The following is a 17,091-nucleotide window of genomic DNA, read 5'->3' as shown; positions in this document are numbered from 1 at the left end:
ATTGCTGGGGGGAGATGGGAAATGGAGTCCAGCCGCCCAGCCGAGAGGTAGGAAGAAGACGGGAGAACGGAAGGAGCGCACTAAACAGGTGTGCGAGCTTTACTGCTCACTGCGTGTGAAACAGAATGGAATGGCGGAAATTTTGAAGCCAGGGAGGAAGACGGAAATATGCGGAGAAGCTGAAATGTATGCAGTGCTGACTGTCTTATTAAACCTAACCTTATTTTACTACATTGGGACTGCGATCCCATACTCGCTCAGTTGGGGAGTGAGCCCGACTGAACTCAGCGCGGCTTACTTCTGAGCAGCCATGCATAGGAATGCACTGACCGAACATTGCGGCTGCAGTCGAATACCTACTTACCCGGGAGTAAGCCCCATTGAAATAAATGGGACTTACTTCTGAGTAGATACGTATAGAATTGCACTGTAAATGTGATTATTGCTTAGCATATAAAATTGTACTGTTTCATATATTTATGAAACTGTAAGCAGAAATACTTATGTTTTATTTAATGTACCCATGGAATGTACTAGTGTACTTAAGGATGTAGTCCTATACACTCTGTGTTGTTCAGTCGTTCAGTCGTGTCCGACTCTTCGTGACCCCATGGACCATAGCACGCCAGGCCTTCCTGTCCTGCGCTCTCTCCCGGTGTGTGCTCAAGTCCATATTCATTGCCCTATACACGCTTACTTGAGAGTAGGTCCCATTGAACCCAGTGATGCTTATTTCTTAGTAGACATGGATAAGATTGTGCTGTGTGTCTATCTTATTTTTTGCTAGTTGGCAAAATGAGAGAAAAAAGTTGAAAACAGAAATCATCCAAACTGTAGCAAAGAAAAGTAAGGTTTAGTTACTTGGGCTTAAAAATATCATGTAGACCTCTGAATTTTCGTGCAGAGACAGAAGAAACTCGTATCTTTAAAAAGATTCAGAGAACATACTTCTCTCTTATGTAATTAAAATGTAGGAATACACTTGGATATTCAGGCTGCACTCCTATAGTACGCACTTAGTCCCAGGTAAGTGTGTACTGTAGGATTGCTGAACTCAATGGGGCTTAGCTCTGAGTAGATATGTTTAGGATTGCACTTTCAGCTGCATTTTATAATACTATGGAAGACTTAAATTTTCAACTTCATATATAGCCAGACTGCAAGCTCATGCACTTCTTTCTTAGTAAACATGCATAGAATTGGAGTACAACTATAGAAACTGTAGAGCCTCGTGTGGTGCAGAGTGGTATGCGGCTGTATAGCAACCAAAGCTCTCCCCACAACCTGAGTTCGATCGCAGCGGAAGCTGGGTCCCAGGTAGCCGGCTCAGGTTGACTCAGCCTTCCATCCTTCTGAGGTCGGTAAAATGAGTACCCAGCTTGCCGGGGGGAAAGGTAGTCACGACTGGGGAAGGCAATGGCAAACCACCCCGCTACAGTCTGCCACAAAAATGCGAGCGCAAGCGGCGTCCCTCTATGGGTCAGTAATGACCCGGTGCTTGCACAGGAGGAACCTTTCCTTTAGGGCCGCGGTAGCTTAGTGGTTAAGACACTGAACTGCAGACTGGAAGGTCGGCAGGTCAGCAGTTCGAGACCTGAGTGCTGCCTGACGGAGTGAGCTCCCGTCTTCAGTCCCAGCTTCTGCCAACCTAGCAGTTCAAAAGCAAGAAATTGCAAGTAGATAAATAGGTACCGCCTCGGCGGGAAAGGTAACAGAGTTCCGTGCACCTCGGTGTTCAGTCATGCCGGCCACATGACCACGGAAGCGTCTTCGGACAGCGCTGGCTCTTCGGCTTAGAAACGGGGATGAGCACCGCACCCTAGAGTCAGACACAGCTGGTTGGGGACACCTTTACCTTTTTACCTTTATAGAAACTGTATAGACAAAAATTATGTATGTATTTATTATAGACAAAATTATGTACGTATTAGATCTGTATCTCACTCCATTGTGGTAAACAATTTATCTTTGAAAATAATTGCATAATTCAAGTTTCTCTTCATAATCGGTACCTGCTGTACTTTCACTTTGAACTTCACGAACTTCAGAGAGCAGTAATAGGAAGGGCCAAAGTAGACATAAAGCAAAAGTATGGTTGTATTTAATGTACCTAGTTTTTTCTTCTCCTAAATAGTAGCAATGGAGAGACCCTATCAGGACCCATGGGGAGAAGGTTAACCCTTCTCTCCTGATGCGGGCCTGCTAAGCCCCACTCAAGCTGCTATAAGCCCTTGGGAGGGAAGCTTCCTTTACAAATCTAAGAATGACTTCAAACAATTTAGATGGAGTTTTCTTTATATGCTTTCTGGGTGCTGAACTGTAGGTATATGATGCCTTAGTGATGTGAACAAATCCTACTGATCCTCTCTGCAATTAGAATATAATTTTTCTCTAGATCTAAGACTGCAGTCCTTTGCACACTTCCTTGGGAATAATTCCTATTTAACCCAGTGGGACCTACTTCCAAATAAATATGCATAGGTTTGCAATGCTAAATTATAAGCAGTCAGCACGAATCTGAAAACCGTGCTTCTCTTGTGTAGCGCATGTGGGGTGGGGATGGGGTGATTTGTAGGAGACAGGTGATAAGCAGTGGGCTTAGCTTTTTCCTCACCCACTGTTTTTCCCCTGCAGCCGCTCTATCACCAAGCCCATATTCCAACAACCAGGGTTACACATACATTTATTCTGTCCAATGAGAAAAAGTGGCTCTGGAAGGTCTCTAGGGGAAAGTCCCTGTGTGACAAAGGATGGAAAACTGCTGGAATTATGAGGACTTTCAGTAGCCAACGCACCCCTGGAAATCCCAGGCTTGTTTCTCCCCTGATAAATCTCCCTCGTTTCTCCCTGATAAATCTCCAGTAGAGAAACACAGTCAGGGGTTCCAGATGCATATTGGTCACCAAACCAAAAATCAGTTCTGGTCTCTGTCGCATGCGGATGCTATAAGAGGATAAATAAAAAGCATAGATAGCTGTGTCAATCCATAGAAAAAAATCCACAGTAGGGCTGTTAGGACCAACCAAAATGTCACAAAATAGTGAGCAAGCTTTTCAGTTCTCAAGAATTCTTCATCAGGATTGACGTTAAGCAAAATGGGAGAGGGCAGAGGAGAAAAGGGTGGCATGATGTTAAAAGCCACAACATCTTCAGATTGAAAGAGTCGTAAAATGGAAACCAGGAGTTGTTTTGCAGATTTAATTATATTAACCTCTGCTAGGTACTAAACAGGCGTTCAAGTTGCGCCAAAGGCTACTGGGACAAAGAAAAATAAATGGCTGATCCCCTGTTTGTGGGGGAGTATAACATCTAGCAGTTACTCTCATCTGGCTACACCCCTAATTGGGATACAGAAGGTCCTATGAGAGGCAGATACCGGAGATAAAGAGAAACATGGTGGCCATTATATTAGCAGGACTGGAGATTAAAGGCACAATCCTATGACAGAAAATAGGCCTACAATGCATATTCAGACAGAAAAAAATCCAAATCATCTGAATGGCACCAGGTTGGGAAACCCCAACCCAGTTGTTGGAGGGCATATAACACCCCCCCCTCAATACAGTGTCCCATTTTCAGGTGGCAGAAAATCATCATCTTCCAGTCTCAGGTTCAGGATGAAGACTTTGAAGCCTTAGGGTGCAATCCTAGACTCACGTGGCAATAAGCCCCACTGAATCTAATGGGGCTTACTTCTAAGTAGGTATGTATAGGATTGCACTGTAACCCAGGGGTGGGCAGATCTCCAGATGTTTTGGACTTCAACTCCCAGCATTCCTGACCATTAGCCATGCTGATAGGGGCTGTTGAAGTCCAAAATATCTGAAGATCTACTTTCTGCTCACTCCTGCTGTAAGTTACTCAGATACCAGGGCCATAAATAATAAGAGCAGATCAATTGTCAGTAGGCCTCAGAATTATTGCCTATCCATCCCTCCTCCTATGGTAAATGAATAGGGCAGTTAGATATCTAAGAGCCATGGTTCCAGGCTGTCTGCAGACTAAGACAAGAGCTACTGCATCTGTTTACATGTAGTTCATATCTGGAATGTTATCTCTTCAAATTGAACCAACTGAAGACTCCAGTGTACATGACAGATGGCATTTTGGAGTATGTGGAAAATTACTAGCTACCTGGACAACTAATAATCCACCCATACCCCAAACAGGATGTCCCTCTGTAGCACTAGCCAACTTACAAACCAATCCAATGGTCTGTGCAAGGCAAAAAGTGGACAGGATCAGGTACAGTAAGGAAGAGAATCACTGCAGCATAGAAAAACCTGGGGGAGTGCAGCTATACTGGTACAAGGCCACACACAAGTCAGACATGAGCGGAGAGGGGCTTGATGGAAGAATGTACAATTAGAGGCATGCCAACAGGGCCAAGAATTATAGGGACACAATTGAGTCGGAATTGCATTCTGTCACTATAACCAGTAATTAGCGGGACAGTAGGTTCTATGGCTTATACTCAGAAAACAGCTTAGAAGATTGATCTGAAACTTGACAGTATAGGAGAAGTCAGTTTGAGGGTGGTCCATGCTGATTTTGAGGTAGGAGGGTAGGAAATGGCTGATTTATAACACTTTGAAGTTTGAGTGACCTCCAGCAGTTTGATAGGTACATCTGGAGATCTGATAGGTTTTCATTTTTATAGGCTTTGCTGGGGTTAAATTTCTCCATTTGTACAGCATCTTTCAAGAAACAGTTTTGATTTTCAAAAGCATTGTTGTGCTGGTGATATCCAGTTGGATCTTTCTGTTCCTTCTTTCACACAATTCTAATGCTCTTCCTTCTATTTCCACGTAGCTGACAGGGTAAGTTTGCACTTTGCCTAGTGGCCATGAACACACATGCAAGTAAGCTCTCTGTTGGTGAATGCTCCAACCATTGCAACTGCAGGTCAAACACTCATGAACCCTGTTGCATTGCAGGATCAGTGCTTGGCTACGTGGAACAGCATAAACAGTTTCCTGCAGGCCAGGATTCAGTATTGTTTCAGCCACTATGCTCTTTCCCTGAACAGGGGGAGATAGACTGTGGCAAAGGCACTGAAAAAGCACCCAGATAGCAGCACACTCTTTCAGTTGGTCACTCATGAATACCCACTAAGCATCGGAGAGAGCAATCCTATGGCCCGCTAGACACTGTCTAGAGGGCCATAGGATATATTCATTTCTGGGATATACTCATTTCCCGGAAAACCGACTGCCTCTCTTGTCCACGCTGCCTTGGAGGCAGTGTGGAGAAGCCCCGTCCTCCGTGCTCGCAAGAGGAGCACGGAGCGACTGAAAAGGGGCGGGGCTGGGGGCGTTCCGGGGTGGGGAGAGCGGAGCTGCTGTACTACACATCCAGTTGTACTACACATCCAGCTTCCTCTCCCAGTCAGCCCCCCCACCGTTAGACAGCTGAAAACGGCTGTCTAGCAAAAAATAGCAAGGCAGGAGAGGCGTGGAGGGAACGATCCCCCTGCTTAGGATAGGCATCTTATCTAGTTAGGATTGCGCCCTAAGACTAGTCCAGAGACTCTGTGTTGTAGCTGCAATCCATTACTCATTGTTGTCCCTGTGTCTCTCTTGGCATTCTTCACAGGAGGCATTCCAACAGGTGCAGAGGCAAGGAGGTTCCTCACTCCCAGTGTATTGTAGGCAACAAGTGAGGTCTGCAGCATGACCAGTGCCCAGAGTGACTCCAGCTGTTCCCAAAGAAAAAGACACCTGCACCCATGTTTATGGTTCCCGACATGTTTCAAGAATGTCTCTTTATCAAGGGCAACTGAAAAACATACAATATAAGAGAACCTTCTTTGATCCCTTCTGTTGTTGTGACTCCAGCTGTTCTTTGGTGGTGTTCTCAGTCGTCTTGTTGTAGCCAGGCTCTTGCAGCATTGCAAGTTGCTTGACAGACAGTTATGTAACCATATCCAGCATGGAGGTGGAGCAATGGAGTACCCAACACCTACTACTCTGCTGTCTGTCATGCACCTTTCAGAGGCACAGGAGTCCTGTTTGGGCAGGAAGGTTGACAGCCCTGTTCATCTGTCCTGCTTCTGCATCCCACTCCACCTCGAATGCTGTTCAGTAACAGGTTCTCTGTGGGGTTCATCACACAGAGCTTTTATCCTGCTATTGAGACGGCTCTCTCTCGAAAGTTTGTGGGCTCTTTAGATGACACTGTTACCCTCCAGGGTGTCTCCCGCCATTTCCTCCAGCCTATCCCATGTTTTCCCCCAAATGCAAAAAATGTGGCATTTTTTCCAGCCCACGGAACAGGAGCACCACGACCTCCCTGTGAAATTCTCCAATAGCGGACGGAACCACTGTGTCTGCCTGCTGTGGGCATTTTCAGTTGTTGGGGGCGTGGTCAGGATGAGATTTGACGGGAGCGAGGGCAAGAATCGCCTGCGGATTGCGTCTCCTGCATCTGCATTTCTTAGTTGGAGGGAGAAGGGGGGAAAATGCCTCCCTGCAATGAAGGGAGACACATCTGATCCCCCACCCCACCAAGCTCAGAAGCAATGTCCTCTGTTGATTCAGAGCGCTCTATTAAGTTCAGTGGGGCTTACTCCCAAGTAAGTGTGCCGAGGGTTGCACAATCTTACATTTTATGTCTACTCAGAAGTAAGTCAGAGGTTTCCTGGGGGCTGCAAGAAAACAGTACAGCAGAAGTTAAGCTACGGAAACAAGACTCCCACCCTCCTCCTTTGCACACATGCCAGGGAGGGAGGGAGGCTCTCCCTCAGTTCAAACCAGGTGGCTGCCATGTAAAGAAGCCCTTCCTAATCCTGCAAAGAAACTGAAAGCAGGAAGCTCCGGAAAGGATGTGGGTTTTTTGCTTAATGTAGAAACACCCTTTGTTACAGCCTTTTGTTTGTTTCTGGAGTTAGTAGATAGGGATGCCTTGTATATACGCTGTAGATAGGGATGCCTTGTATATACGCTGTAGATAGGGATGCCTTGTATATACGCTGTTAGTAGATAGGGATGCCTTGTATATACACTGTAGATAGGGATGCCTTGTATATACGCTGTTAGTAGATAGGGATGCCTTGTATATACGCTGTTAGTAGATAGGGATGCCTTGTATATACGCTGTAGATAGGGATGCCTTGTATATACGCTGTTAGTAGATAGGGATGCCTTGTATATACGCTGTAGATAGGGATGCCTTGTATATACGCTGTAGATAGGGATGCCTTGTATATACGCTGTTAGTAGATAGGGATGCCTTGTATATACGCCCTAGATAGGGATGCCTTGTATATACGCTGTTAGTAGATAGGGATGCCTTGTATATACGCTGTAGATAGGGATGCCTTGTATATACGCTGTTAGTAGATAGGGATGCCTTGTATATACGCTGTAGATAGGGATGCCTTGTATATATGCTGTAGATAGGGATGCCTTGTATATACGCTGTTAGTAGATAGGGATGCCTTGTATATACGCTGTAGATAGGGATGCCTTGTATATACGCTGTTAGTAGATAGAGATGCCTTGTATATACGCTCTTAGTAGATAGGGATGCCTTGTATATACGCTGGTTCGTATTTCCTTCAGGATGCTGTTCCAGAGGGCTGGTGCTCCTCATGAGATCCTCTTGGTGCTGGCATATGTGGCTGAGTCTGGGCTGGCAGCTGAGAGATGGCAAATGCCCCATGATGTGTCCTACTGTCTTGCCTGATCCCCCTCATTAAAGCGAATATTTTAAGAATTGTTATTTTATATAACGATTGTACAGAACAAGAATATCCCATAGCAAGCAAGAATCCACATTCACTTTGGGCTTGATATGGTAAAGTATGGAAAACTACTTACCATTGGACAAGATATCTACTCAGCTCAAAGTGATGTACAACCCCAAATATACTGACAATAATTTATTGGAATAGAGTTTTTTTTTTTAATTCAAAACAGACCCTGTGGAGTAGAAAAACAAACATCCAGATAGATTTTCACCAATCCTCCTTCTGCTCCCCCTCTTCTGCCTCTGACATGGATGTTGCAAGCCAGGCATGCAAAAGATGAATATGGCCTTAATTCTACCATTCCCCCAGGAGGAGTTTGAACCTGTTCCTACCTTGGTGCTGTATGGCGTGAGGTACTAGCATTTGCTCCAGTGAAAGTGGAGTTGTGGCTTACTTCCTCCATTTCCCTCCCTAGCAAAAGGTTCATTTTGCATGGATATTGTTGTCCAAGCAGGATTTTAACCTTGCCCCAAGGAAGCCTGTAGGCCAATTGTGGAAGGATTGCCGTCTGCACCTCTGGCATCCTCACACATTGATGTGGGTAGGGAACATTTGTATTATGGCAAATATGTTTAAAATCATAAATGTATAGGATTTTTTCTCAGTTTTTTCCAGAGAACTGAGAATTGTGGGATTAAGGCTTAGGGTTTTACACACTTCTGCTGTAATGCACACACCTCTCCATGCAATGGGCTGCAATAGCCCTTTAAGTCTTGTCCAAATTGGTCCTGTGCCTTTGTTATACATTATACTGCTTCCTCCCATGGAGAACCAGTTGAAGTTGCTCATCAACAGTTGGACAGCTGACTGAGCAGGCGCGGTCTTGGCCTTCCCCACAACAATGAGATGTATTTCTAATTATAGTACTTATTTCTAAATTTGCATCTATACATACACACATTTTGTGCAAATGATGTGTAAGTGACCATCCTAGTTACCTTGGGTGAACAGCTGACTTAGTTGCTATGTTCTGTGTTGTTTGGTATGCTGTTGCTTTCTTCTCAGCTGCTGGAGTCCACAGGATCCAAATGATGCTACACTGATGTTACACTAGCATAAGCTGGCTGCTGGTGGAATGGGCCCTTCAGATTATCCTACCTCTTGCTAATATTTCTCCTGCTCCTCCTCTCATCTTGCAGTTTTAAACCTTCTCCTTTGATTTATCAGAATAATTATATTCTCTGTTATCTGTGCTTTCTAACAGAGAAAAACCATGAGCATTATTTCAAAAACACAAGTGCTAAGGCTGAAATCCATTCCAACCACAGATCCCAACTAGGAAATATGTGGCCAGCAGTAGCCTTTTGCAAATGCCCATTTGGTCAGGTTGCCAGTGAGATCAATTCAATAATGGCAATAGAGAAGCTCATGGCCAGCCAGCCTCCCTAAAAAGCTACACAGTCCCATTTTGCCTTTACAGATACTATTTTCAAAGGGGAGGATACACTCTCTCATGTCCCTACCATTTGTGCTTGAGCTGTCTTTTCTATACATTGGACCAAAGAAACTGACTCCATAGTGTTTTATTGACCGACTCTATGGAACATCCTCAGCTCTTGAGTGTAGAGTTACTAGATCTAGGTGGTTCCAGGTTGCCAACACAGTTTGCAGGATCCCAAAACCTCATAGAAACAGACAAAGAGTATAAGGAGAAGAATTGCAATGCAAAAAATACATTTTCAGTGTGACATTAAATACCCAAAAGAAGGAAGTTAGACCTTAATCTTCTCTGCCAATAAGAAGCAGGGGATTTCTGCTGTGCATGTCTGTTTCAAAAAGAGCACTGGATGAACAAATCATTGATTAGGTAAAAGACTTTGTGTCTTAACAGTTACTAATGGTGTTAACCAGTCGTTTAATCTCTGGAAACTGTTCAGAGTTGCTTTCCCAGCAAACAGTCTCTGTCACTCAGTCATCATCATTTGCCACCCAAATCAACATGCAGTGGCTTCACTGTGGAACAAACAGGAAATCTGTAGAGGGAGATGTGCATGGCAAACCGCAGTGATTCCTCACGGTGTTAAACATTTGGACAGCAAAGAGTATTGAGCTTAGCAGTGGAGTTTGCCGTGCTCATGATTAAGAATTCGCAAAACAGAATAAACTAGCCCACCATGGAGCAGTGGGGAAATCATTTTGTATTTGTGCAGTTTTCCTGCAATAATTGCACACTCTTGTCTGCACAATTTGCTGATTCATATATAGATTTGGATGGCATACTTTTAATATATTGGATAGTACCAATGTTAGACCTGTGTAGAGTAGACCCATTGAAATGAGTGGAACTTAAGTTAGGCATGACTAACTTAAGTCTCAATCATTTCAGTGGGTCTACTCTATGTAGGACCACCATTGGTTATTACCCAATGAATGCCTACAGTACATCAATGACTGAGAGGGTGTGTGTAGTGGTTAGAGGGCCACAGTAGGACCGGGGAGACCCAGGGTCAAATCTCCACTCCGCCATGAAGCTCACTGGGTGTCCTAGGGCCGCTGTAACCTATCTTACAGGAGTGCTGTAAGGATAAAAAGGGGGAAGAACTGTGTGTGCTGCCCTGAGTGCCTTGGACGAAGGGAGGGATATAAATGAAATAAATAAATGGCATTGTATGTATTTGGGTCATGGATGCAGAACCTCCTTCAGCCTAAGGGCTGCATTTCATTTTAGAGAAGCTCTTGGGGGCCACATTCCAGGGGTGGGTGGGGCCAAAGGAGTGGGCCCCAAGAATGAGAAACACCAGTATATTTTAGCTTATTCTTTTGGGGAATACCCTCCTTTTATTAATTAATTGGTATATTTATTATTTATTCATGCATACATAACATACCATTTATATCCAATGCCTTCAACACAAATCATGGCTTTTGTGTCTTCACTATGACCTCCTATGTAAAAATGTTTATATGAATCAACCTGCAGTGGAAATATTTATTAGACTGCTTCACTGAAATACATGGTCCATCTCAAATTAATGGGAGAAATAATGGATCCTTTCATTGACACAGGTGCTAGGATGGCCCTACATCTTCTGCTTTAAGGGATGTCCCTTTTTAACTTTTTTGCCTCCTTGAGTATAATGATTTCTGCCCCACGCTGTAGCTCCATAAAACAGCACAGAAGAGATGTCACAGCTGTGTATTGAGTCTTTCATTTTGGAATCTTGGGTAATCTTCCTCCTTTGCCCAACTTGCAGCTGCAATCACTTCATTTCTCAAAGACTGACTCAATGGTAGGCAGCATGACATAGACAGGCAAGACCAAAAGATCAAAGGAAATACGGCATTCTGTAAACAATAACACCTCCTTCCACAAAAATTGCTGCATCCTTTACACAAAGAGAGCTATCTCAGCATTAAACCCAATGAATAAGACACACAGGCCATTTTACCCAATGCAGCTAGTCATGAGATCATAAATAATGATCTCTCTCTTTCTCTCTGGCTATTTTAAAGAGTAGAAATCCTTCATTTGCAAATGACTTTCTGCTGTATAGTAATAAAAAAAATTACATTCTGCTCAAATCACACAATTTATTGAAAAGATTTCCTTTTTTTACAGATTTAAAAAATACTGATAAACCATCTGCTGAAAATAATTATCCTTTACGCGGACACTTGATCCATCATTATCTGCAAACACTAAAGAACAGATGTCCCTTATTTGAATTATGCTTTCTTGTTAGCCTTTGTTAAGAGTACTGGCGGCGGCGGCGGCGGGGGGGGGGGGGAGTAGGTAGGATGAATTCTGTCCAGTTCTACTGTGCAGAGCATTGTACTAAGAATAGGACATTTACTTATATGATACACATTTTAATCCATGGTTGATGTACAAAGCAATGAGTGTGTCATGTCAGATTAAATATTTTTTCCATGGTGGTGATGACGATATATGGCAAACAGCAAAACAAGATGATTACCACCTGAGTTCCATGTTATAATATTTTGTTACCCAGGAGGCTTTTAATTGTTTTTTTCCTGCACTGATTTTGTTCTGTTAATTGTAGTTTTAATGTACTGATATTATTATTATTATTATTATTATTATTATTATTATTATTATTATTTCTAAGCATTGTTTTAAGTTTTGTACTGAGAACCTAAGAAAAGCCATGCTATAGATCATACCAAAGACTTATCTAAGGGCTTCATCACACGGAGCTTTTATCCTGCGATTGAGATTGGTCCTTCACGGAAGTTTGCAGGCTCTTTACATGATGCTGTGACCCTCCTGCGCTAAATGCCCTTTGTTCCATTTTTAAATAGATCTCAGATAATGAGCTATCAAATTACCCCTTTGTGTTCCGCTTCAGTTTCCTCCACAAAAAGAGTTAAAGCAGCAAGAAGAGGAGCGAGATCAATGAAAGATAATGGAAGACTTAGATATTGGGGGGCAGGGAGGAAGCGTGTGTAAAGGGAGTCAGTTGTGATCCTGCAGAAAGCCCCATTTTAAATGCAGGATTTTTGGCTGGTGTAGAAATTCACTAAGTCCAGCATTCTGTTCCCACAGTGGCTACTGGATGCCCCAATGGGAAGCCCGCAAACAGGACATGAATACAAGTGCACCCTCCCACTCGTAATTGCTAGCAACTGGTATTGAGAGGCATCCTACCTCCGATACTGGAGGTGATATACAGAGATCATGGCTAATAACCATTGATAACTTTGTCCCCCGTGTGAGATTCTTAGCTGCCTTGAAATGCCATTTAGAAAGGCAGGCTAGAAATGTTTAAATAAATAAACACACAAAGAATCTTGTGGCAGCTTGAATATCAACAGACTTACTATGGCGTAAACTTTTGTGGACTGCAGTCCACTTTATCACATGGATCTGATGAAAGCTTATGCCAAGATCCCCAGCCCACAAGCCGTATTAAGCCCATGAGGCCAGCCTGCCGCCTTCCCAAGGAGGATCAATGCACCTCCCCCTTTCCTCATCGTGATGAGGCGAGGGGCACACAGAACTGGCTTCCTTGGTTGCCACTACTTTAAGTCACTCCAAGTATTTCAAAGCAGCAGTTCCTGGAGGCTCTGCCTGCCTAAAGGTGAGGGAGGTCTTCAGAGCGGGCCTCATCGGCCAGTCTGTGAGCAACTGAATGTCTCCATGCAACATCAGAAAAGTGGCTGTTTTCAGTAATGGTGTACACCCTCTGGAACACCCTATTCCATGGGGCTCAGAAGGCGGAAAATGTGAGTTTCAAACACCATCTGAAAACCCTGTTTACACAAAGTTTTCCCTAGCTTGTAACTTAACGTGACACTTCTCCATTTTGTTGTCCGTCTGTCTGTCTTTCTTTCCTTATGTTATAAGTTGTAACTGTTTATTGTTATATATGTGTGTTCTAGCTGCGGTTTTTAGTATTTCTGTATGTAAACCACTTTAGAGATTTTATTAAATTAAGCACTATAATATGTATAATTACTTAATTAATTTTATCTATAAGTGCCACAACACTCCTTGTTATTTTTGCTGCAACAGACTAACATGGCTACCCTTGGAAACATTATTTCATTAATCCTTACAGTAGCCCTCCGAGGTAAACCAGCAATGAGCTAGACCAGTGTAAGTGAAAGTGCATAGTTGGTTTTAGATAGGGCTTAAATTAAGACAAATTAATTTAAGCTCAGGTTTAGCTAGGACTTGAACTTATCTCCAAAACCTGTTCCAGTGGAAGACATGGGCCCTGTATATGTGAAGTAATAAGAAATGAGAGTGCCTTTGAGCATACGCAGAGTGCATTTTCTTCACCACTATTAACAACCTACCCCTACATAACAGATTCAAAAGAAGCACTCAGGGTCAGTGTATCTTCCAAGTGTTGATGTCCAGCATTTCATTTTAGAAGTCAAGCATTGGTTTTAGTTCAAACAAAGTAAGGTTTTGACAGCAATTTTCTAATAAGAAAACCAGTCCATTTTGAGCTCCTACTTCATCTTGGATAGTGAAATCCTTTCTACATTTAGGAGAAGCCATAACTCTACCCCTAATGATTTTACAAGGAGAAGAAGAGGCTGAATTGCTCATGCAGCAACTCTTTCCAGCCAAGCAAATGACTCCTTCATAATTGGAGAAATCTCAGGCACTGAATAGATTAGCTAGAGAAAGCTTGTTTGTTTGTTTCTTTGTTTATATTCTTATTTTCAGATCCTGCTGTTTCTTGAGACAAAATGGGTGTTGGGGTACTGGGAAGTTTTGTGAAGCTTCCATCATGACTTCCTCATATTTTGCTCCCTCTCATCTATCATTAACTGGCCGCTCCGCATTTCCATAAATAACTGTGGCCTCTTTGCATGCCTCATGCAAAATTTAAGGTCATCTGCTTGGCAATCAGGCTGCTCTGTGATGATGCCAGCAAGAAATCCTGCTCTACAGCAGCACCCTGTTGAGTGTCAGGCTTGGCACTGGCACAGCAAATAGGCAGGTTCTTTCCAGAGCAGGGCTGCCAGATGATGTGCTGGGAATGTGGCTGTTTTAGAGTATAGGCAGCCACTGCAAGTGGGCCAAAATCAGTGCTATATGCTCAAATCTTCTGGTCCCTTGTTATCTATCTGGCCACTGCATTTTGCACAAGCTTCAGTTTCTGAACCATCTTCAAAGGAAGCACCACACAAAGCACATCACAGTAATCTAACTTGGAGATTACTAGAGCATAGACTACTGAAATCAGATTATCCCTGTCCAGATAGGGGTGGGCAACATGTGACCCTCCAGATGTTTTGGCTTACAACTCCCATCAGCCCTAGCCAGCATACCAATGGTGAGGGATCATGGGAGTTGTAGGCCAAAACATCTGGAGGGCCACAAGGTGCCCATCTCTGAGATACCAGCCACCAGCCAAAACTCGTAGAAGATACTCTGCACCACTGAGGCCACCTGAGCTATAAGTGACCGTGATGGCTCCCACAGAATCCCCAAGCTACAAACCTCCTTCTTCTGGGGGAGTGCAACTCCATCCAGAACAGCCTGAACACTATTCATCCAGTCAGAAGAACCACACGCATCTCAGGGCTTCTCTACACCAGGCTTTTATTCTGCAATCGAGACTGGTTACTCATGGAAGTTTGCAGGTCCTTTACATGACGTCATCAACCTCCAGAGCCTCTCCCGTGCTTCGTGACCATTTCTGCAGCTTATTTTTAATGGGGAAAATGCACTATTTCAAAATGGCAGTTTGAACCACTCTAATTACAGAGTTGCACTATAACTACAGCTATACCACAGCACCATCTAGTGGCTGTATAATGAAACACACAATGTGCAGAGAAAGGAAATCCCTAGGAAAAAGGCACATGTAAAGGGTTAATCTTAATCACACAAAAAATCCAGACGCGGAAGCCCCTGTAAAGTTGTTGGATAAAAAGCCTGGTGTAGAGGAGCCCTCAGTCTTGTACAAACTGAGTTTCAGTTTATTTGCCCTCATTTAGTCCATTGTCACAACCAGGCACTGATCTAGCACATCCACAGCCTCACCTGATAAGTGAATGAGAATGTAATTGTTGTATTTAAAGAAACAAATGTCTAGCCCACGTGACAGGGTGAGAGCATCCTGGAAACTCACAATTGCCTTAAAATTAAAGTGCCTTAATGATTCATACATATTTAAATTTTAAAAATCCTAAGATTTTCAGAACTGCTGTACTCTGACAGCAGCCACATCAGGTGTTGGTAAACATTTGTTCCCAACTCATTGCTACTGTTTTTGATTGAACTTACTCATTTAGAGAGGGCATGTGCTGATTTCATGTTTCCTTCTGCAGTGGGGCAGAGATAATGGATTCCATTCTAAGCTAGACTGTATACCGAATTCATTTGAGAAGACCATAACATAATACTAACTCACATAATACAGCAGTAGACATAATCCAGAAAACATAATATGGCCAAGATGACCTAAATCTGTAAATAGTCACCATAACAACATATGTATTTGGATTTGAAAGCTGCCTTATCCAGTAGGTAATCATTAACAAAACATGAAGCATTACACAACACTGTTGTAAGTATCCGCTTTGGATATGGGAGATGGCCTTTTCTCTAGACTTCTGTTTAGCTTCATAGGAAAAAAAATGGAAGCATTTACGTTACGAAGATGCTTGCTTAAATGAGCCCTAGTGGTCTGTGATGTTTGGTGGGCACTAGGTGCCAGACCCACCCCACCTGTTTAGATGGGGGCTGGAGAGAAAAGGTTGGGCAGTTTGAACGCAGGCAGCAAAGGAAAAAAGTTGGAATGCGTTAAGGGGCTCCAAGGGTATGCTGTTTGCTTTTGGGGAAACTGTTGGTACTTTAGAATGCTGCCTAGCCACCATTCTCTCTCTGCCTTATACTGAGTCAGAGCATTGTCTGTCATTACTGGCAGCAGCTCTCCAGGGTTTCAGACAGGGGTGTTTCCCACTCGTATCTGGAGATCCAAGGGACTAAACCTGGGAGTGTTTGCCTGTAAAGAGTGTGCGCTATCTGGCCCCTTCTCCCCACCCCACCCCACCCATGCTCAATGTGTATATTTGCAAATGAATGGATATTACAAAAATACTGCAGGTTGGATCCTACAATAAGTTAACTTGAAGTCGTTCATGGTGGGAGAAGGCCCACACCCACGCCCCAGCAGTTCCCTGTGCCTCAGAAAAGCCTCTCAGGAGCTTGAGATGGGGCATCATCCAAAATCAAGCTTGGTTTCTAAGAAAAGTTAACTTAGGGTGCAATCCTATGCATGTTTAGACAGAAAAGAGGCCCACAACTCCCAGCATGCTGGAAGCTGTAGGCCTTAGTTCTGTTTGGACATGCATAGGATTGCGCCTTTAATGAAGTTCATGGAAGGAATTTTTCCCATCCCCCTGCAGCAGCAAATCCCTGCACCCTGTTCCACATTGTTCAGGGAGGCCCCACCCAATCCTGCAGAGAGGCTTTTTGGGGGTGGGGGGACATCTGCCTTGCACTCAAGACATGTGTGCCTTATCCTTTGCCTCCTGTAAAATAGGGTTCCATGTGTCCATGTGTTCAAAGGAGTTGTTTAATGCTCGGACCCCCCACCTCTGCCTTGTACTCAGTCTTTGGGGCAGGGTAGTTTTCCTTTGTGTCTAGCCATACCTCCCACCATTTTGTGGTGGTGCCCAAGGCAGTTTATCAAATTGCCAAGTGTGCTCCTGGGCCCAAAAGAGTTGGGTGTAGATAATACTGAGCTAGATGAACAAGTGGACTGAATGGGTATAAGGCAGTCCCATCTGTTCCTGTGCATGTTGATGAGCAGCAGATGAGGGAGGAGTATTTAACTGAACTATGGGTAGGCTGCACTGAATTCATGTTGTCCTGAGTGTGGAGGAAGTCTAGGCCCCTTGCTAGTCTGGGC

General features: G+C 43.7%; 1 long non-coding RNA gene across 2 annotated transcripts; it reads left to right on the top strand.

Moving 5' to 3' along the window:
• The first annotated feature begins 49 nt into the window (after positions 1-49).
• Positions 50-16,222, top strand: LOC146357821 (uncharacterized). 2 transcript variants are annotated; one of them, XR_014792100.1, is made up of 3 exons: positions 50-186; positions 5,596-8,103; positions 11,310-16,222. It is a non-coding gene; the product is annotated as an uncharacterized LOC146357821 (long non-coding RNA). The 2 variants fall into 2 exon arrangements; XR_014792099.1 differs by lacking the exon at positions 11,310-16,222 and having other exon boundaries at positions 50-3,703; positions 5,596-5,813.
• The last annotated feature ends 869 nt before the right edge of the window (positions 16,223-17,091 follow it).

The sequence above is a fragment of the Heloderma suspectum genome, chromosome 1, assembly GCF_057233095.1.
Source record: "Heloderma suspectum isolate Gila_16-S chromosome 1, 16-S_ref, whole genome shotgun sequence".
Lineage (NCBI taxonomy): Eukaryota > Metazoa > Chordata > Lepidosauria > Squamata > Helodermatidae > Heloderma > Heloderma suspectum.
Note: the sequence above shows the minus strand (reverse complement) of the source record. Positions and strands in the feature narration are given on the sequence as shown.